Source organism: Carcharodon carcharias, chromosome 15, assembly GCF_017639515.1.
Source record: "Carcharodon carcharias isolate sCarCar2 chromosome 15, sCarCar2.pri, whole genome shotgun sequence".
Classification (NCBI taxonomy): Eukaryota; Metazoa; Chordata; class Chondrichthyes; order Lamniformes; family Lamnidae; genus Carcharodon; species Carcharodon carcharias.
The window spans coordinates 126,991,474-127,014,746 of NC_054481.1; the positions used below are offsets into that span (position 1 = coordinate 126,991,474).

At 43.1% G+C, this 23,273-nt stretch overlaps 1 protein-coding gene across 7 annotated transcripts in view; it reads left to right on the forward strand.

Annotated features, from left to right (window-relative positions):
* pik3cd (phosphatidylinositol-4,5-bisphosphate 3-kinase, catalytic subunit delta) overlaps window positions 1-23,273 on the forward strand; it is a 199,609-nt gene that overhangs the window by 74,357 nt on the left and 101,979 nt on the right. For 5 of the 7 annotated variants that reach the window (XM_041206088.1, XM_041206084.1, XM_041206083.1 and 2 more), the window contains one exon: window positions 14,292-14,429. The gene's annotated coding sequence lies outside the window, so the exon portion shown is untranslated. Of the gene's footprint in view, window positions 1-7,939; window positions 8,030-14,291; window positions 14,430-22,209; window positions 22,676-23,273 lie in introns of those variants that run through there. The other 2 variants (XM_041206082.1, XM_041206087.1) reach the window with 2 other exon arrangements.

Genomic DNA, 23,273 nt, shown 5'->3' on the forward strand with positions numbered 1-23,273 from the left:
TCCAAGTTGTGATCAGTGTTAGTGAACGTCCATGGCATCATCTCCAGAAGCTTGGGGGTTTCTGTACGCTTCCAGTTTGATATAAGATACACCAACCAATTAATGAGATAAGGGCGCAGCTATTAAAAAGTTCAGGTGGAGTAGAAGCAGATTGAAAGAACAGTAAACAGAGATGGCATTAAGGAGAGTGGGATGGGCGTGTCTCGTGTAACTAGTTGTGTGGCTGTGGTGTCAAGTTTCTGCCATTAATTCATGAGTTTTGTTTTAGTTTATTGGATAACAACAGCAACTTATCTATTAAACGTCACAAGGTGCCTAGGGGCATGAGTCATTGCCTTTTAATGTTGCACAGAAGTAAACTCTGGTATCTAGGCAAACCAAATATGTGCTGTTGCAGATCAGGTCACACAATCAATCAATCAAATAAAGCTGCTGTTTTGCTTTGCACACACTACACACACATACACGCTACACACATGATGGACACCCCCCCCACTACACACACACACACACACACACACACACACACACACACACACACACACACACACACACAAACAAACGTATGTGTGTGTGCACACCATTCTTCCCCAGAGTATTGGTATTGATGGAACTGCCTGACTGAGTGACAGGGTTAAGGGAAAAGCGTCTCTGTGTATTTTTTTTATCAAACTGCTAAACTGCTACAATTCTTACTGGGCTGTTTAATCTCTCACTTGGCTGTAGCTTTGAGGGGAGCTCCCAACAATGACAGGCTGGATACTCCCCAGCAGAAAATTACCCTTTTGTGAGTGTGTGTTTGTGTGTGTGTCTGTCTCTGACTATGTGTCTCTGTCTCTGTGTGTGTGTGTCTCTGTCTCTGTGTGCGCATCTCTGTCTCTGTCTCCGTCTGCGTGTGTGTGTGTACGCATGTGTGTGTCTGTCTCTGTGTGCGTCTGTCTGTCTATGTGTGTGTGTCTGTCTGTGTGTGTGCATCTGTCTGTGTGTGTGTCTGTCTGTGTGCGTCTGTCTCTGTGTATCTGTCTGTCTCTGTGTGTCTGTCTCCGTCTGTGTGTGTGGTGTCTGTCTGTGTGTGCGTCTGTCTGTCTGTGTGTGTTGTCTGCCTCTGTGTGTGTGTGTGTGTGTGTGTGTGTGTGTGTGTGTGTTGTTTGCCTCTGTGTGTGCGTGTGTGTGTGTGTGTGTGTGTGTGTTGTTTGCCTCTGTGTGTGCGTGTGTGTGTCTGTGTGTGTTATTTATGATGATAGGAAGACCCAATTGCTGACATTTCTAAGCTGGAAGGCAGTGAGCTTATTAACCTTGGAGGATTGTGCAATTGGATAGATCATGTCCCAGCCAATTTGGAAAAGCGCAGTCTTAATTTATCAGGAAGAATTTTATCCAAATTGATAGGGAAAGTGAGTATCCTTAAAATCTCAGTCGGAATAATTTGAGTTTCCCCCTTCCTCACCTCTATTTCTGGATGACTGAGTGGCCCAAATCCTCTCAAACTCCTGCCACTGTCTGTGAGGGCTGCTTGCCAGCTGGACATATTCAAACTCCATATCGAACTTTTAAAAGGAGTTTTTCTTCATTGGGGTTGAGATGACATATTTCGGCTTTGATTTAAGCTGTAAGAGTTTAAGTCGACCCATTTCATCAGTTGCCAGTGCAGCTTTCTGAATCGCCCTGTGTGTGTGTCTGTGTCTGTGTGCTGAGCAGACTAATCCTCACTTTTTAACACCTCCACTATTTTGTGTCACATTTTTTGACACGCTGACCACTATGTAGAGGGTGAATGCTGTTGGTATGATTGTGCCCACGATAAGCAGTGGGAACTGAATCAGGTGGGGTCTCATTTCCCAAATCTCCCCCCCCCCCCCCCCCCCCCCCCCCCCCCCCCCCCCAAGCCATTGAGTTTAAATGAATAGATAGAAAAACGAGGCAGATCACAAGTAATTTGGTTTTCCTTAAGCTTGAGATTTGGAAGTCTAAAGGTTACTATAGACATTAAAACTTTCATTTGATTCAAACAGTGAGTTATTTTCTTTTATATCTCAAGGTGTGTTTACATTTTATTAGGGCTTCAGCCTGTTGTTTAGGTGAGCAACTTCCAAGCATCACTTTCCCACAAGGACCTGGTTCTGGTCTTAGATGCTGGAGATGAGACCCCACTGTCCCACCCTTGTAGGTAGCCCCTGGTGCTGTTGCTGTTAGAGTTTCTGCACTCTCTGAGCAATATTCATTGTGTTTACGTCCCCAATGGATGGGGCTTTTGGGCGGAGGGCTCAGAACTGGCATCAAGACTGCCTGACTCAGGAAAAAGTGGGACTCCATTATCAGCAGTAATTTAGAGGCCAGTTTTATTTGTCATATCTTTAATTACACAATATCTTTTGGAAGTCAAATGAACTGGGTACTTTTGAAAGGATTAGAAGATAAACAGCTTTATGAGTTCTCTGAATCCTGTGGCAGCCAGGTACTGGAGAGGTCATGTGAATGCCCTGGCATGGCATCAATAATATTATTTCCATATTTCTGCACCGCCTGATGTTAATTGTATCAGTTGAGGTTAAGTACATACAGGTGGAGAGTATTGATTGGATGGTTAGTTCAGCACATATAAAGAGACACTTAGTAACAAAGGAGGGGAATGGTATCAGGAGGTATATACCTGTAAGGTTTCACTCTGTGAATAAAATCTATTCCATGTAAAGATTTACTCTGGTTTCTTCCTTCACTAACCGGCTATCAGGAGTAAAACACCTGACACATTCCCCTGATGACTTGGTGAAAAGAACTGAGTGTCACCGCATGAACAACACACCCATTGGAAAACTTTTCACTTTCATTTATTAACCCAAACTTCAACAAATTAGTCAAAAGGGTAATTGATTTGTTTGTTTTTTTTTAACATTCACTGCCCAGGCAATTCAAAATGGTGGTGCGAGGCATTACTCCTCCCTCCCTGCTGCTAATCAGCTACAGTGACTCTCTTAATGATGAATGAATCAATGGCCAGGCTTGTCTCCTTTCATGTTGTACGCTGCCTAACCGTATTATTGACCACATGAGGTTTGATACCAAGTACTATACCATATGTAGACAGTGAACATGCTCACAAAGTGATATTCAGTATCTGCTGCGAAACACATGGCACTATTACAGTTCGACAATCCCAAAATGATCTGAGCTATTGGTTCCCGAACACAAGCTGGTTTAAATGCTAAGCTAAACCATTTTCTGTTTTTTTAAGTGAGACTGAATAAGGAGTTTGTTAACTGTTAATGTAACAGCCCTCTTTTTGTGTGCCTCTTTAGTTCAAATATCTACAGTTTGAACCCCTGAATTATTTGGCAGAATTTGTTTGTTATTTACATTGACCATCTCCCCTGCAACGTTCTTTCTTCCTCTCCCATGCTTGGTTAAGGTTCAAGCATCCCTCTGCTACACAGCCCAGGGAGCCTTTCTTCATGTGACAGTCTTGGCGGGCTATTCAGTAATAGAGAGTGGCTAAACCCAATCCTGTTCTTATCCACCATGCACACGCTTCCAGTAGGGGGTCATGGGACAACCCTTACAAGCAGGAACTCTGGCAGAGGCAAAATACACAGCAAGACTTCACAGGCTATGTCTAATATCTTTGCTTCCCTTTAAGCATAAATAAATTTGATCACCTATTTTAGCCTGGACAAAGTGAGTCAAAAAATGTGACATTTTCCACCTTTCAGATCAACTAAGGGGTGCATTAAGTGTACTGCACGATTTGCAGCATTCAGCATTACTGTAGACCAGGTTCATTGTTAGCTTTGGTTTGTATGATCCAGGCTTATATTCCCAGTTCTCATGGGGAAGCTATCACCCCAGCTAAGATTGGTGTAACCAGCGATGAGAACTGATACTTAAAAAGCGTAGATCATAAGCTATTAATATTGCTTGTAAGGGGGAAGATTGATTTTCACGTAAATAGCACAAACCTGGAACTTCAGTTAATGATCGGAAAATAATCCAGAAAGACTTCGTTTAGGAAAAAATGGGAAATACCTGGAGACCACCAATCACACTAGGGCATTGGACTGACCAAATATTTTTTGAGATTTTAGTTCATTTGCTACAAAGGGTAAAGAGAATAAATCAATGGATTTAGTGATTGCAACCAAGCTGAAGATTAGAATCTGCTCCTGGGACCTGACAGCTGTCCATAAATCACACATTTCCCACATAGCTTGACATATAAATCTCAAACCTTTAAGCAAACAAATGAACCCCTCTAATATGTTCTCGGTCATGTATTTATCTCAGTAGAATTGCAGTGTTGTTATGGAGACAGACTACCGAGAATCAATACCATGGGCTTGAGTTTCCTCTGCATGAGTGCCCATGTCATCAGGGAGCAGACCAATAACGTGGCAGAAAATGTTGCAGAAGTTGAGTCTCGTGTGTAACTACGATACGCCCAAGTCTCTTCAACCTTTTACAGCCGACCATCAAACCTCCCGTCTGAAAGAATCTCCAATCACAAAACTGACCACGCGCTTGGCTTCCAAGTTTGAGAATCCTCCGGCTGCGTTCGTTCAGAAACGCTCCTCGCATTGCGACTGGAGCTTGAGGAAATGTGCCTTCGTCTGGTGTTTTGCTGCAATTTTTTGCTATGTTTGAAATTTAATTTCCCCTCACTGAGAATGGCTCTGTGTTTTCTGTTTCTTAGAATGCAATTTAGTTTTGCATTAAGTGCAAGTTAAACTTTTGTTCTTGAGAAGAAATAAATGATATGGTACTGGTGCTTTCTTTGGATTCCAGTTGTTTGCACTGAATCGTGTCCATTTTAAGTTTGAGTGTATTCTAATAAGGCTGAGAGGATACTTGGGTGGAACCCAGCATTGGCAGAAAATGGAGGCGACATTAGGCATATTTTCATATTTGTTCCACCCACGGAGCAAGCAACCCATCTAACATTCATTCATTTTCACCTGGACGTATTGTTCCGCAGTATTTGTGAATGAGAGACTAGAGTGTTTATTTTAAAAGTCGTATTAAGTTTCAGTTTCCAAAAATGAGGAAGTGCTACCTGGGTTCACAACAACAATTTTCATTCTGCTTCCCTCACACTCTCTTGCCTGCCTGCCTGCCTGTGTACACACAGGGCTACAGAGAAGCTTACAAGTCATTAATGTGAAAATCAAACTAATCGTATTTGTCACTGGACCTTTCAATTAAGGTACAGCCTTTAACCCTCCTCACCCCAACTGCCAACTCCAGTTCCTATAGAGCACTGATTTTTACTTTACACTGTCAGAATAGTGGATGTTTTCAACATCCTAATTTGTTTCAGTCACCTTCGTATGACTGGATGGGTTTGAGCATCAGCAAAAGAACCAGGTTCACCTGCACTCCAGAGCTGAGTAATGCTGTGTTCCAGAACAATCATTGGCCCATCCAGTTCCACAGACTGTTGGCCACATTTGGAGATGCAACATTCGCACCACAGAAATACCATCTCCAACAAGAGGGAATCTAACCACTGCCCCTTGACATTCATTGGCATCACCATTGCTGAATCCCCCACTATCAACATCATGGTGGTTACCATTGACCAGAAACTGAACTGGCCAGCTATATAAATAATGTGGTTACAAAAGCAGGTGGCGAGCAACTTATCTCCTGACTCCCCAGAGCTTGTCCACCATCTGCAAGGCACAAGTCAGGAGTGCGATGGAATAATCTCCACTTGTCTGGATGAATGTGGCTCCACAACACTCGAGAAGCTTGACACCATTCTGGTCAAAGCAGCCTGCTTGATTGGCAACCCCTCCACCACCTTCAACATTCATTCACTCCCCCTACCACTGACGTACAGTGGCAGCAGTGTGTACCTCCCACTGCAGCAACTCATCAAATCTCTTTAGACAGCAGCTTCCAAACCCGCGACCTCTACCACCCAGAACACCACCACCTGGAAGTTCCCCTCCAAGCCACTCACCATCCTGACTTGGAAGCATATTGTCGTTCCTTCACTGTCACTGGGTCAAAATCCTGGAACTCCCTCCCTAACAGCATGGTGGGTGTACCTACACCACATGGACTGCAGCGGTACAAGAGGCAGCTCACCACCACCTTCTCACAGGCAGTTAGGGATGGGCAACAAATGCTGGCTCAGCAATGCTCAGATCCTATGCAAGAGTTTGTAGAAGTATTTCTGTACCACTTCTGGCCTCCCATGGTTTTGTAGGTAGCCAACTGCACTCAAATGGTAATGGGGGCACCTGTGTTACTTCAGCAGTAAAGGATCCTGTTCTATTGATGACTCCTGGGCCCCAATTTAGCCTAAATTTAACTTTTGTTTTGTCCCCTCTGCTTCGGTCCTTTCTGAGATCTGGTGCCTCTTACAGAGGATTGGGAATTTAGCTGTGGGAAATTCTCCCATAAACCCAAGTTCAAGCAACTCAGCTTCAGTAGAGATGGAGACATTGAACTCAGTACACCCAGTACACCTAGCAGGGTCACTACACCTAGTCAGTACACCTAGCAGCGTCACTACACCTAGTCAGTATACCTAGCAGGGTCACTACACCTAGCAGGGTCACTACACCTAGTCAGTACACCTAGCAGCGTCACTACACCTAGTCAGTACACCTAGCAGCTTCACTACACCTAGTCAGTACACCTAGCAGCGTCACTACACCTAGTCAGTACACCTAGCAGCGTCACTACACCTAGTCGGTACACCCAGCAGCGTCACTACACCTAGTCGGTACACCTAGAGGGTCACTACACCTAGTCAGTACACCTAGCAGGGTCACTATACCTAGTCAGTACACCTAGCAGCGTCACTGCACCTGGTCAGTACACCTAGCAGCGCCACTGAACCTGGTCAGTACACCCAGCAGCGTCACTACACCTAGTCAGTACACCTAGCAGTGTCACTACACCTAGTCAGTACACCTAGCAGGGTCACTATACCTAGTCAGTACACCTAGCAGCGTCACTACACCTGGTCAGTACACCTAGCAGCGCCACTACACCTGGTCAGTACACCCAGCAGCGTCACTACACCTAGTCAGTACACCTAGCAGTGTCACTACACCTAGTCAGTACACCTAGCAGCGTCACTACACCTAGTCAGTACACCTAGCAGCGTCACTACACCTATTCAGTACACCTAGCAGGGTCACTACACCTAGTCAGTACACCTAGCAACGTCACTACACCTAGTCAGTATACCTAGCAGCGCCACTACACCTGGTCAGTACACCTAGCAGCGTCACTACACCTATTCAGTACACCTAGCAGGGTCACTACACCTAGTCAGTACACCTAGCAACGTCACTACACCTAGTCAGTACATCCAGCAGGGTCAGTATGGGCTTATTTCAAATAATCTGGAGTGGAGTGGAGGATTCATCCTCTGATGCTGCATACAGTGGCATTAAGTATTAGCGCTCTGAGTCCTGCTCTGCTGTACTCCTTTAGAAGATATTCTTTGGAGATAGTTACATTCCTGAAATGTTTCTTCCGGATGTGTAAGTAAGTACAGCAAACTTTTAGGACTGTCAATTAATTAAAAGAAACTTGCTTCTGGCAGCGGATAATTGCTCCCTATTTCTTAGCAAAAACTAATTTTTATGTATTGCTATATATTTCTTTACTTCCTTGTTGACTTTAGTAAAATGAGAGTAAGAACTGATAAGAGTAGGGGATGTATTTGCATGTGCTTTTCTGTGAATTAGACTTCCTTGAAAGTTAATTTCATTAAACAGCCACTTGGAGCGTAAACAGATCTGTCTGATCCAGGATGTTTGATGACTAGGTGAATATCGGAGAGCAGTAGTAAATAAAATGGGTGTTTTGGGAGCAAGATCCTGCCACGTTTCAGTTTAAATGATTTGATCATGTTGAAGATTAAGTGCCAGTTGCCAGAAATACAACTCAGAGCCTCGTCAACTGGAAATGTTTATTGTGATAGGTCTGATATCAGATGGTGAACGATGTTGACGCTACTGAGACATTCTGTTGTACGCTGTAGCTTGAGGTGACTGAATGAAAACAGCTGAAGGTATGGTTTCAACAGTTTTATGATAACTTTCCAGATTAAAACCATGGGTGGATGAATGTCCATTACAAGTCCAGTGTTTATTGCCCTTGAGAAGGTGGTGTCTTGGGTGCAACTGTCTTTACCTGGTCTGGTCTACATGTGACTCCAGACCTACAGCAATCTTAACTGCCCCTCTGAAATGGCTCGTTCGGCCATTTCAGAGGGGCAGTTAAGATTGCTGTAAGTCTGGAGTCACATGTAGACCAGACCAGGTAAAGACAGCAGATTCCCTTCCCTAAAGGGCATTAGTGAACCAGATGGGTTTTTACAATAATCTGTTGGGTTTTTTTACGCTCAGCGCTTCTGATACTAGCTTTTACTTAATTAGGTTTCAATTCCCCAGCTGCCGTGATGGGATTTGAACTCCAGCCTCCAGAGCATGAGTACCAGGCCTCTGGATTACCAGTCCAGTGATATAGCCACTGTGCCACCATGTTACTTTCCAATTGCCATTGAGGCATAGGACTGAATGTGAACCCCCTAAAAACAGGTTAAAACGCAAAAAGCCTGGAACAGAAACCAACCCCCGCCCACTTTTGTTTTTAGCCGAGGCGGAAAGGGGGGAACCGACCAACCCTCTTGTGGGAAGTGGTTTGGCCATTTAAATATTATAATGAGGCCACAGCCTTCAGTTTAACAATCATTCTATTTTTAACCACAGCTGCCCAGGTTTCCCAGGCACCAGGAACGAGTTCTCACATCGCTACGCGCTCCTGCTTGCAAAACATGTTGAACTTGTACTCCACAGTACTGTAGCGATTGTTGCTTCACATTGTGATTCCAATTGCCATACAGAGTTTGGGATGTACTTGATAACATTCTTTGAATTTAAGCCTAGTCTGTTTTCATTCATTCAACAGACAATTTAAGTACTATACATATTTGCATAGGTCTGGTGATAAACAAATGTAGCAATACTTTGCCCTATGTGCAGGATCAAATTGTGCAACTGAAATCAGAACCTACACCCAGGTCTGGAGTGTCCCAACTTGACTTCACGGTAATTTGAACCCAGGACTGACAGGAGTTGATTATTTGCTTTCTCTAAAACATCCGCTAAAATAATTTACCCAGTTTTATTCATGTAAGTATTGCCGATAACCTACTTGTTCCTGATAAACTGGCTTTCGAGCCAGTAGGGAGATTTCCTTTGGTATCTTGCTTCATGCAGGAATCTATGTCCAGTTGAACCTCTCTCTGCTGCTGGAGATTGAGAGTAACTCTCTGCCGGCTCGCATACCTATTGTCTGAGTGTCTCAGATTTTTTTTAACGTGAGAAACAGCTTAGCTCTGGCTACAGACCTGAATAAGAGGTTTTTCTTTTATTTGTGTGTGGGATGTGGGCATCGTTGGCATGGCCAGCATTTATTGCCCATCCCTAATTGCCCTTGAGAAGGTGGTGGTGAGCTGCTGCCTTGAACCACTGCAGTCTGAGTGGTAAAGATACTTGCACAGTGCTGTTAGGGAGGGAATGCCAGGATTTTGACCCTACAATGCCGACGAAGGAATGACGATATATTTCCAAAACAGGTGGTGTGTGACTTGCAGGTGGTGGTGTTTCCAGGTGCCTGCTGCCCTCGTCCTTTGGGATGGTAGAGGTTGCGAGTTTGGGCAGATGCTGCCGAAGGAGCCTTGGCGAGTTGCTACAGTGCGAGATGGTACATATTGCAGCCACCGTGTGCTGGTGGTAGAGGGAGTGAATGCTCATGGTAGTGGGTTGGGCGAATCAGCCTCATTTGATTTGGTGCGAGGATGGAGCAGTTCTTAGTTATCATCTTGGATCTCTCCCTGAGGCAGTCTCCTAGGTTTGTTTAAGTCAAGAGTTGCATGTCTTTTACCACTTATCAAAGTATATGATCAATGTGACATTTCAGAGAGCTACGTTTTTACATTTACTGAGCTCAGCTGTTTAGTAATTCTCGTAAATCCAGTGTTTGATGGCAAGAGCGTCATTGGCAAGTTGGTGACTTTGCTGTGCCAAGTGCATTTGCCAGTGTGCAATCTGGGTCAGAAAGAAACCCAAAGTGTCCTTCAAGACCGTTACTCATTCTTCAACAGCAGTTCACCTTTGGTTCTCAGTTGCTGGTGGGTCCAGAGAGACCCCATTATATACTATTCAAATTCAGTATAAAGTACCATTTAAATTTGGCAGCAGAAGGTTTTTGGTAGATCTGTATTAATAGTATCCCAGGGTCTGCGTCGCTTTGGTACAGCTTCTAAAGTGTGAAAGATACTCAACTGAAGAAGGTGGGGGAAATTTCAATGGCCAGCCACTTACTTCTCACCAAAAAACAGGTAAAGGAAAGTCTGTGCCTCTTGGACATCCGTTTGCTCACTGGGACTTGTACCCACAAGCTTCTGACACAGGTGAGAGTGCTATCACTAAGTCATGGTTGCCCCCATTAGTAACAAAATGGTAACAACAATGTCTCACCTGATTTAAAATTGGTCCACTTGAATAAACAAGGCAGGAAGGCCAGATGCACTGAGCAGGAGGAGGATCCAGAGCTGGAGGTGCTGGGGTGGGCAGGGGGAGGGGGGTGCAGCATTACTTTACCAGGAGGGCGGTTCCACTTATTCCGTGAAATAGCAGGGGGCCTGCAGATCAGCTCAGCAGCTGAACTCCCCCTCCAGAAAACCAGAAAAGAGAGAACTTTGCAGAACATGCATAAACGTTGTGACGACTCGAGGACACCAGATGCTGTTCAACCACCAAACCCACCGTGATGAACCTTGAACTCTGGAAAAAAAAACGAACGCAAGCTGAAGGGAAGAGTGCTCAGGTATCGAATTCCAGATCGTGGAGAGCGTCTCGCAGGCCACATTGTTCCATCCAAATTCTAGGGTTCCTGTTAGCTGCGGACTTGGCTTATTACAATTGAAAATGATTCTGCAGGCCCATGAGAAGCACAAAATAACATAAAACGCACATTAAAAGCAAAGGCTGAAGAGGAGCCATATTGGGCTCGAAACGTTAGCTCTTGTTTCTCCCTCCACAGATGCTGCCAGACCTGCTGAGCTTTTCCAGCATGCACTTTGTTTTTATTTCAGATTTCCAAATCTGCACTATCTGGATTTTAGCATAAAATGTGGTCTTTGCAAGGTTGGAGAATTGCTATTGCTCGTTCCTCCCACATCTTTTCTCTTCACGTTGGGAACTTGAACATTGGGAGAGAAATTTGAATCTAGAATGTTTCTTTGATGAATACTTGTGAAGTAAAATGGGAAGGTCATAGCGAAGACCTTTATTTACCTAGTCCAAGGAGATCCATTTAGATATCCACTTACAGCCGCTTCTCAGACCTAAATTCTGATCAGCACATTTGTAAATGTGAAGTTCATTATTGCCTGAAGAGAATAGCTCTTCTTGGCAATATGTTCCGAATAATATTATTTGCGCCTTTTTGATTGGTGGAATTTTTTAGGCTCATTGATCTATATGTCAACACAAAAACAGAATTACCTGGAAAAACTCAGCAGGTCTGGCAGCATCGGCGGAGAAGAAAAGAGTTGACGTTTCGAGTCCTCATGACCCTTCGACAGAATTTGTTTTTGTTTTGGATTTCCAGCATCCGCAGTTTTTTTGGTTTTTTTTGTTTATATCTATATGTCAGTTGTTGAAAGGTTTTTCAAAATCATTTCTAGTTTAGTATAAGTTATTCTGTTTTTAGGTTTATGCAGATATTTTCCAGCTTAAATGTTTCTTAGACTGTAAACTTTCATCTGTTTCAATTTATATCTCTAATCCTAAAGCCTAAAGTAACGGAATTTAAAGAATGCTGAAAACTCTTCTGTTTTATCATCAAATGCTCTGAGGTCCATTATTTACATGTAAGCTGTTTGTTCTGTAAAAGAATGCATGCCATTGTTGTATCAAGGAACTGTGGCACTCAGTGCGAAGATAAAGGTCATTTTGCAGTGCCCCACAGGATAAGCTATTGATTGCTGCTGGCTCTTTGAGAAGATGCTGAGACAGAGCAGAGTTTGGGCTTTTGATTTTCCTGGCCCTGTGGAGACTTGAGTTGGGGGCGGTGGGTGGGTGGGGGCTTGGCGAGGGGAGTTGCTGGTGTGATGCCTGCTCCACGGATTAGTCCAATTAAGGCAGCACTGCTCAGGGGGCTGTCTTGCGCTGGCACCGATGCTTTTCTGACATCGGAGCAGCCGCAGAGAACAACAACTTTGCCTGAGAATAATGTGAGAACATTGCAGCCGAACCTATTTTTGCCACTTTCTATCACCTGCCTGTTTAGTAAATGGCGTATTGTTGACACTTCAAGCCATTTCAGACAAATTCTGGATGTTTTTAATCTGTTTTAGATCTGGTAAGGCAGACGTCCAGATGTTAATTCTGCAAAGTTACCTCCTTCCCAATGTATTTCGGGGCTAAAATATCATGCAGTTGAGGAAGAAATAAAAAAAGTCCTTCTGTTTTGAAGGTCTGGCCAGTTATAGTTTCTAAGGTTTGTCCATTTATTTTCATCATGGTTTATATAAGTTGCATAATCTGCCTCTTGTCCATGGATGGCTAACAAAGCAATGCCAGGCTCCACCATGCCAACTTGGGAAGTCATAACATCAGGAAGACTGAAGAGTCTGGGACTCTTTTCTCTAGAAATCGAGAATCGAAGTGTTGAAAGTTATGAAGGGGTTTTCTAGTGCGGACGTGGAGCAAATGTTTTAATTTCTGGGGGAGTTCAAAACTAGAGGTCATAAATATAAGATAGTCACTAATAGATCCAATAAGGAGTCCAGAAAAAACTTCTTTAACAAAGAGAAGTGGTTAGAATGTGCAACTTGCTACCACATGGAGTAGTTGAAGTGAAGTGAATAGATGAATTTATTAAGGGGAAGCTAGATAAGCACATGAGGGAGAGAGGAATGGCTGGTAGGGTGAGATGAAATAGGGTGGGCAGAGACTCTAGAAGGCATAAACACTGTTATAGACCACTTGGGCCAAATGGCCTGTTTCTGTGCTGTTAATTCTATGTAATTTGTAAATGCCAACTTTGCACTCTGAATGAAAACATCAGAGAGCAACATTGGCTTATAAACCGTAAAACTTGAACTCCTTACGGCATGAAAGCTGAATTGGTTTTAATTATTTTCTGCACTTGCCTCACTTGTTTCTCCCGCAATTTTCTTCTCCCCTCTCCTCTGCTATGGGCAGTGACTCCTCACAGGTCCAGTGAGATAGATAATGGAAATGCTGTGAATGTAGTTCACATAGCTTTGACCAAAAGTGTTTGATAAGGTACCACCGAAGGGACTTATGTTGAAATTAGAAAGGGAAAGTGGTTAGGTGGCTGTTGAAGGGGGTTTATGTCAAGGTTGAGCCATTACAGTTATAATGAAGAGACTTGAGAAGCAGAAGATACTTTTGCTAGAACTGAACAAGTTAAGGGCTAAGTGAACAGAACTTTGCAAAACTATGAAGGGTTACATTGGAGTGAATAGCAATACATTGTCGGTATGATGGAATGAAAACTCAAAGATATATAAAAAAATAAACATTCAAGATGGAGATTGGAGAGATATACTTGTGTCATAAACAATTTTTTTTTCAATTAGACAGTTGCAATCAAAGGATGAGTATTAAAGTGTGTTGGGATGCACAGATGAATAGAATTAGACTATGTAACCCATGGATAGAAACCCTAGCTCAAGGGTGATGGGCTTTCTCTCTCCAGGAACATATATGATTCTGTCAGGATTAGAGATGAAGGAGGAAAGTGAGCCAAAGAGGTCATCTTTTTCTTTATTACATGACTGAGCCATTTTGGGATTTACGTTAAACAGTTCTTTGAAAGGAGACCTACTTCTAATATGTATACTTCTTGTTGGATAAGTGTTTTTTTGAATAAAGATGTTGGGCGAGTACAGCTTAACCCCAGATATAAGCATTAATACTAGCCAACTCCGTGAATTTGTTTTTACTGATCAGTTTTGTAAGTAGATCTCCTGTGTGTGAGAGGTTTCACAAATTACTTTTCTTTCCTGGCTTTATTTTCAACAATAGATTCTTCAAACCCCAAAATAGTCTGCGACACCCACCACTTTTCATGACTGCTCTCTGTACACAATAATGGCCCTCCCCACCCACCAAATTGAAACCTCCAGGTTTTTTTTTTAGTTTATGAAACATTTACAGTCATTCATTCAATATATTTGAGAATGAAAACTTGGAAATTAATCTGCTCAATCTCTCCATCTGCTTCCGTGACAGCTGCCGGCAATCTTCCACCTGAACAGCAAGCTTATCCCCATCAACTGATGGTGAGGAACTCCACTGCATGTCCCTGAACCAAACTGCAGGACTACCCAACACAACTTTTGCCCACTACAGCTACCACCAGCAGCAACGGTAAGTGTGTCCACTCCATACCTATTTTAATCAATCTTTCAGTATAAAATCCTGGTAGAAATATCAGAGACTATCTGCTGCCGGGGTTTGTAGAGTATAGAGCCTGTAAGAATGTTGCCAGGGTTAGAAAAGTGCAGCTACGAGGAGAGATTGGATAGGTTGGGGTTATTTTCCTTAGAACAAAGAAGGCTGAGGATTGAGGTGTACAAAATTATGAGGGGAATAGATAGAGCGGACAGGATAAAGTTGTTTCCCATGATGGAGAATTCTAGAACCAGGGGACATAGATTCAAGATAAGTGGCAGAAGGTGAAGGGGGGACATGAGGAAGAACTTTTTTACGCAGAGGGTAGTGGGTGTCTGGAATTCGCTGCCCAAGTTGGTGGTAGAGGCAGAAACTTTAAACTCTTTTAAAAAGTACCTGGATCTGCACCTAAAATGCTGTAAGCTGCAGGGCTATGGGCCAGGTGGTGGGATTAGAAAGGGCACCTGGGTGTCCTTGGGCTGGCATGGACAAGATGGGCCAAATGGCCTCCTTCTGTGCTGTAACTTTTCTATGGTTCTAACTTTCCAATGCCTCTCCATTTTTATTTTCAATGAAGCACAGTCCTTTGCTGCATATCCTAACTATCTCTCATATTGATCGTTATTGGACAGATCAGCAAGCACTCCTGATTAATTTTAAACTTACTCTTTTAACAAGGACGTAGTGCAAACCAGTAACAGCAGAGAGGTGAGGAAATGGTTTTTTAGGCAATGGGTTGTGATATGGAACGCACTGTCTGAAAGGGCGGTGGAACCAGATTCAGTAGTAACTTTCAAAAGGGATTTGGATATGCACTTAAAGAAGGAAAAATTCACAGGCCGCATGACTAACTGGAAAGCTCCTGCTAAGAACCAGCACCACCATGATGGCCTCTTGCTTTGCTATAGCATTTTGAATTAAAAGATTTGTAGAATTTTCAGTCTAGAAGAAGGCCATTCGGCCTGCTGTTCTTGTTTTTGTCCTCACTCCATTTTGAGTCATCTACATTTTCTTGCTCTTCCCCCTGCTGGTTAGTATTGCCTTCAATTGTTTATATAATTCCCTTTTAAATATGATGCAGCAGCCACTCGCAGCACTGCAATCCATATCCAAATAACTCTCTGGCTTGAAATAATTCCTTCTAACCACTCCTGTTATATATTGTTGTATTATCTGTAAATATTTGTAAAGAGCTAGGAAGTAATTGTTTAGGAACTAAACTGTTCTAAGTGTCGGGGAGCCACATTTCATGGCTGCAAAGAGGCTCACGTGAAGTGTAACAGAATTAATGCACACCAGTCCTTCTTGTACAAGGCAGCATGGCAAGTTAAAGAGTTCTGATCTTTCCAAGCTTGAAGTGTGATTATTACCAACATCCAGGTAGGGCAACTCATGTATCAATGCGGGAGAGCATACAGAGAGGTACACGCCTCTAAAACCCAGAATAGAAGTAGATGCTCTTTGAGATTCTTTTATTTTGGAGTTGGACTCAATCTGTTGAAGCCTTGGAATGTGTGAAGTATTTACAAGCTAGCTGAATAGTTAGATATGCTAAACGTACTCAGTGCAGTGAAAGGCTCAGCATTGGGTGCTTGCCTTGCCTTTCACCTTGTCTTTAAAGGCGCTTTTATTCCACTGTGTATTTTTTAAAAATTTATTCGTTCACAGGATGTGGGCACCAATGGCTAGAAGACCACTTATTGCTCATCCCTAATTACCCTTGAGAAGGTGCTGGTGGGCCAACCTCTGGAACTGCTGCAGTCCATGAGGTGTAGGAAGGGCACATCTTTTAAGCTTTGTCACGGTTTTGTACAACTGAGTGGCTTGCTAGGCTATTTCAGAGAACAGTTAAGAGTCAACCACATTGCTATGGGTCTGGAGTCACGTGTAGGCCAGACCAGACAAGGACGGCAGATTTCCTTCCCTAAGGGACATTAATGAACCAGATGGGTTTTTGATGACAATTGGCAAGGGTTTCAAAAACATTTTTAAATTCCAGATTTATTAATTGAATTTAAATTCCACCAGCTGGCATGGTGGGATTTGAACCATGTTCCCCAGAACATTAGCCTGGGCCTCTGGGTTATTAGTCCAATGACATTACCACTACAACACCCACTTCCCCTTTACCACCCACTTCCCCTATATGCCTTTAGGCTTCTTTTTATATCTAAGAAGACCTGGCATGGAAATTGCATTGGAATGCATGAAGTCAGCCTCCTTAACTCAATTACCCAACAAATAGTTCTTTTCTTCCCCCTCAAACCCCCTTCCTCTGTCAGTTTTAAAACATTCTGCACAACAGCTTTGGGTCACATGAGAAATTGTTAAGAATAATATACAAGTTCATTTAAAATGTACAATGAAGCACAACCATTCAGTTCTACTGTATCGTCTCTGAGTGATAAACAAATAGTCTCATAGATAATCACATGCTAACCTTCCACTGCACAGTGATGGCATCATAAGTGCTTCAGGTCTCAGCTACACTGCCTCAAGGTTATATTGGTAAAAGCAGAATGTACCAGGATGATCTTTTAAACTCAAAACATCATCAATACCACATCAGTGCAAAATTGGTTGGAAAAATATTAAGACATTTCAAAAAAACAATTTCTTTGAGCCAGTGTGGGTGAAAAGGTTTAGTGCGAAGGAAATGGATTGTTTTGTATTTGATATGAGCCAGGCTCCATTTAATGTCACCCAGTTAATTCCCAGTCATGTAATTGGATAAATAATTAAAGGGGAAGATTTTGCAGGCCCATGGGGAATGGGACTAATTGCATAGCACTTTCAAAGAGCCAGCACAGGCACAATGGGATGAAAGGCCTCCCCTGTGATTACACAGAAGTAATGGTAGATCAACCATTACATCAGATAAAACGGGTATGCAAAGAGCTACGACATGGGGCAGTGTGTACTCAAATTTGCATGTAAACAGTTGAACTTAGGCCACTTGAGCTTGTGTGCACTGTATGAAAATTTGCTTTGAAGCGGATGAGACCACAAACTTCCATATAACTTGTTCTTGCTGGTAACCTCAAGATCATGATGATCCAGCATGTCACTGTATTTGTGCAATATTGCTGAATTCTGCATTTTACGTTAGTAGCAGTGTAAACCACTGGCATTTTAGTCCAGATTGTGGGTCAGCATCTGTGCACCTGTGTTTACACCATTAAATCTGGCTCTTTTGTCCCACTGACAGTGCTAAGATCTCTGGGCAAAGTCACAACTGGCATTTCACATGATTGTCACGATAGGTCCCTATTTATCTCTTTCGCCTTTGACACAGGTAACCTCTCCACTGCCCTCCTGATTCTCTCTAAAGTCGGTCTCTGGGGAATTGCTTTCTTCTAGGTTTTCTCTTGCCCGACAGTGCAGCCACTCCAACACTGCCTCTCCTCTGCTTGCGTGGTGAGTAGGTGTCCACATTCTCTGTCGTCTCCTCTTCACTAACTACATGCATTATTACTCAGAAGCACAGGATTAGTTTCCAGATGTGGGTTGATAGCACCCAGCTCTACCCCACTGCTTCCTCCTGTGACCCAAAAAATCTTGACCACGCTATCAAGTGGCCAGTTTTGATGTCAAGACCTGGATGAGTTCAAAACCAATAAAAACAAAGTGCTGGAAAAGCTCAGCAGGTCTGGCAGTATCCGTGGAGCAAGAAACAGAGTTAACGTTTCCAGTCCGATATGACTCTTCTTCGGAACTCATTTGCATGTGAAGTGTTGAGTTGAAAACCTCCTGCAGCGGAATGACCACGGAACCAATGCTATTCCTGTTCAGCTCCCGTGAGCAGCGTCATGCGTCCCACCTCAATTCCATCAATCTCCCTGGCTGACCATCCCAAACGGATCTGGAACATTCAACGCCTTGGCTTCCTTCTCAATCCCCAAGCCCAATCCCCGCCTGTTCTCTTACCAAAACCAGCTTCACCACCTCTGCACCTCCTGCTCAGCCTTGCTTCATGCCTACGTCACCTCAACGTTTGACTTTCTGAAAATCCCCCAAGCTAGCCTACCTGCTTTGACTCTCCACCACGTCAACTTGCCCAGGAAGCAATAACTCTCTCCTCTTACAGTGAAACTTTCGTAGGTGCCTAGCGCAACATAAATACAAACTATTATCATGGCAGTCAGAATTGTATTCATAGTCCCACTCTTTGGGGGTCCAAAATTCCACAACTGTATTGGAGTAAGAGAGTCAGATTTTATAATTTTCTAAGACCTGAATGCTAAAAGCACCTTGAACTCTCCTCTGGGTTAGTTTTCCTGTTGTAAATGTTTTGGAATAATGCAGACATGTTGTGGTTATATTAACTTGATCAGCTTCATGCCATTCCCTATATTGGACTCATTATGGCTTTGGTGTAAACACATTACACAATTTGGTTTTGAATAAAATGAATGCCTGATGTTTTCCACAGAGGTGAGTACTTTGAATTATGTAATAATGTGGGTTTTCCTTTCCATGCAGTATAAGTGGCCCCGGCAACAGTATGCTTATAACCTCACCTGTGCCTATGAAGAGACTGAGAAAGGTGACATGGTTGCACGGGCAAAGCCCCATCTCCAAAGTATCTATATTAGACAATGTTCCAATCATTTGTTCTGGCTAAGACAGCCAAATGAAACTGCTAACATTTCTTAATGTTTTTATTGCCAAAATAAAAAAAATCCACCATTGTGTGGTGATACCTATCTTCTGGTCTGATTTGATGCACTTGCAGTTGTGTGGTCCTTTGTCATTCCAGAAACAATATCCCACTTGCGGACCCAGTATATTTACCTTTGATGGTAAATAGCCTAACGCCACAAGGTTCCCTAACATTTTGTAATTTTGCTTCTCTGATCGGGAGAGAAAAGGCGCACAGTGATTTTTTTTTCAAAATTTCACACAATTCCATTGATTATTTTGAATTGGTGAGTGTGCTCTCGGCCTTTCCCTCAACACCATTTCCCTGATGCTAATAATGATCCGTTGTAAGCAATGTTGGACAACAATTCACTGGAATCTTCCCGATTGCACTTCTTAAGATCTGTTCATGGGCCAACTACTTAGAGGTTATTGGGTGAATTCCAGGGTTTCTTTTTGTTTTGATACTTCCTCCCAGGTAGAAATTGGTTGAGGAAAAATTCCATCCTAAAACTCTTGTGTTAGCAGCTGTGAATATTTGGGGTGAGTTATTGAGGTCCATTCTTGAAATGGACACCACGCATGCAGCTTGCATCCCAACTGGCAAGCCTGCAGATGGTCCAAAATTGGACCCTGAGCCCCCTTATTTGGGCAAATGGCTGATGCGTGTCTCGCCTTCATGTGTACTTTAGCAAGCGTGAGTGTGAATGCTGGACCACTTGCCTTGCTGGCAGTGTCCTTTAAGGAAGAGGAGAGAAATGAAAGGGGATACCAATCACAGCACCGCCTCCCATCCCCCCACCACCCCACCCCCAACCAACATCCCTCCGTTAGAAATAAAAAAAAACTTGCATTTGTATAGCACCTTTCATGATCTCAGGACGTCCCAGTGCACTTTATAGACAATTAAGTGCTCTTTGGCATTTAGCCACTGTTGTAGGAAATGTGGCAACCAATTTGCTCACAGAAAGCCCCTCCCCCAAACAGCAACATGGTAATGACCAGGTAATCTTATTTTGTGGTGTTGATTAAGGGTTAAGGATTGGCCAGGATATCAGAGATAACTCACCTGCTCTTCTTCGAAAAGTGCCATGGGATCTTTTATGTCAACCTAGGCTCAGGGTCTCAGTTTAAAGTCTCATTTTAGAGATGACACCCCTGACAGTGCAGCACACCCTCCGTACTGCACTGTCAACCTTGATTATTTTTTTTTGCGCTCAAATTCTGTAGTGAGGCTTAAACCCACAACCTTCTGACTCAAAGGTGAGAGTGCTCCTAGCTGAGCAAAGGCTGATATCCATGGCAGTGCGGTGCAGTTGGGAAGAGCACCCCTGTTCCTCCTGGTTTCACATCAGACATAAAATACTTTTAGAAGTCCCGGTGGCCACTCGCTGGAAAATCCGGGCAGAGCAAGTCCAGTACCCGCTCAGGAGAAGTCAGCTTCCCTGAGGGGTCCGGTAACATGCAGTAGGCCCCTAATCAGCACGTGCAAGGGGCTTAATATCTGTTTTCATCAGCTGCCTCAGATATACAAATCAATATCAGCCAGAAGTCCTTGAGTTCCATTATGTTAGTGACTGAAATTGACCCTCCTTGTTCGTGTTTTCTGTCTGTGAAACGTGAATAAAAAGGCCCAATTTCTACTCTGTAAACGCCATTTGTGACACAGTCTTCAAACTAACAGATTACAGGTATCATTATTTTGGTGGGAATAATTTGACAAGGAAGTATCCAATGAACGGCATGACACTAGGAAGTTCTGAAGAACAAAGGGACCTTGGCGTGTGTGTCCATAGATCTCTGAAGGCGGAGGGGCATGTTAGTGGGGTGGAGAAAATGACATATGGGACATTTGCCTTTATCAATCAAGGCATAGATTACAAAAGTAGGGAGGTCATGTTGGAGTTGTATAGAATCTTGGTGAGGCCACAGCTGGAGTACTGTGTGCAGTTCTGGTCGCCACATTATAGGAAGGATGTGATTGCACTGGAGGGGGTGCAGAGGAGATTCACCAGGATGTTGCCTGGGATGAAATATTTAAGTTATGAAGAGAGGATGGATAGACTTGGGTTGTTTTTATTGGAGCAGAGAAGACTGAGGGGCAACCTGATCAAGGTGTTATGAGGGGCATGGACAGGGTGGATAGGGAGCAGCTGTTCCCCTTAGTTGAAGGGTCAGTCACGAGGGGACAAAAGTTCAAGTTGAGGGGCAGGAGGATTAGGGGGGATGTGAGGAAAAACTTTTTTTACCCAAAAGGTGGTGAGGGTCTGGAATGCACTGCCTGGGAGGGTGGTGGAAGCGGGTTGCCTCACATCCTTTAAAAAGTACCTGGATGAGCACTTGGCACGTCATAACATTCAAGGCCATGGGCGAAGTGCTGGTAAATGGGATTAGGTAGGTAGGTCAGGTGTTTCTCACGTGTAGGTGCAGACTCGATGGGCCAAAGGGCCTCTTCTGCACTGTGTGATTCTGACTCTGATTCTGTGATTATTGACAAGACCACTGGTTCGAGTGTTCAGCTTTTTGAGTCTTGACCCCAATTTGTCCATGTCCAGTGGGGATTTTTGGATTGGGCAAGTGTTTGTGATCAGAGCAGCTTTATGTTTAAATGCTTTTTATCTGCTGATCGAGCAGAACTTGTCTCCACATTAGCAATGTTCTTGTATTATGTTGTAAATGTTGTGCAGCGAGTGCCCTGAACTCTTAGGAGTGTTACATGGTTTACATGCAGAAGCAGGTTTATTGCGTTTCGCAATCTACCTGTGTTGGTTTCATAAGAATGAAGAAATACCATTTAATTTAATGAATCTGCAATCAAACGGAATCTGAGCCTTTCAAATATGTTGCTTTAATGATGCTGTAGAGTTTCTGAAGTCGGCAAGAACAATCCTTGAGAAACCAATTCGTTTTTAATTGCACTGTTGTTCAGTAAAACCTGTTGTGACTGATCCTGTGGTGGAGCTGCTGTTCTTTGATTAACATAATCTAAGTCCAACCTCCAGTTGGTGGTTGGCCTGGGAAGGATTTGCATTATGGTTTTTGCGGGGGTTTCTCTTTTGCTTCTCTCTTTGTTTTCAAGTTGCGCTTTGTGGAAAAATAACTCTCTGTGCTTGCCAACAGCCCTGAGAGAAGTACATCTCATGCGAGAAGCAGCAAGGTTGAGACAGCGAGGGAAAGGGGAGGCAATGCGCAAAGCAATGGAGAGGTTTAAAAGATTGAAGTGTATTCTGGCAGTGCTTTTGGCTGTAATGTTTGCTTGAAGCTCTGACTCATGTCAGCTGGCACGCTTTCATCATCGAGGCTGCTGCAAATGCCTGGCCTCCCACTTGAACTGTTGCTGGGACTTTACTGCTATTTGGTTGAGAATTTCAGCCAAGATTTTGTAATTGTGCGCAGGAGTTCAGTGTGATGTGACCACTATCGTATTTTTGAACTGCACCATTGATTTACAATCAAAGCTACGTTCATTCAAGGAAGACTCCCTCGTTAAATGTACTCATCACTACAGTAAATCAACAGCAGGGTCGATCATTTTAATGTATGGGTTTAGTAATCTCCATACATTCAACTCAGGAACTGAGGCAAGTTAACACTTAATTAACACTTAATTTACACAGAAGGACTGTACATGTATGAATTTTTATGTGTATCAGAATGTAAAATATTTTAACTAAAACCTCATGTATTGTGCAAATAGTCTTAGAAGCAATGCTGTCTGATTACACACGTTGTTGATATAATTTTATAATAGGATGTTGCCTAACATTAAAACCGGTATATAGCATTAGTAGAAAGATAAATCCAATTAGAATGTCCTCCTTCAGCTAAACTGACCATTAGATGGAGCAAAATATTTGAGAAATGTAATGAAACATGATGGTTACAATGGCTATAAAATAACTTCAGTTTTAACTGACAACAGCTTTACTTATTTACGAAGGTGAGAACATTTGTGAGGGTTTCGTCATAGACGGGGATTGATGCTAGTTTGAAAATAGCAGACAAGCCCTCTAAGGAGCCAACATAGGCACCATTTGTATTGTTCGCATGACCAACCTCTGTATCTTCTGTAGATTTCTAATCTGACAACAGATTTCTAAGCTTGTAGCGATAGCTGTGTGAACATCTTGTTTATTTTCCCTTTCCCATTGGTCTGTTTCTACAGAGTCAGTGTGTCAA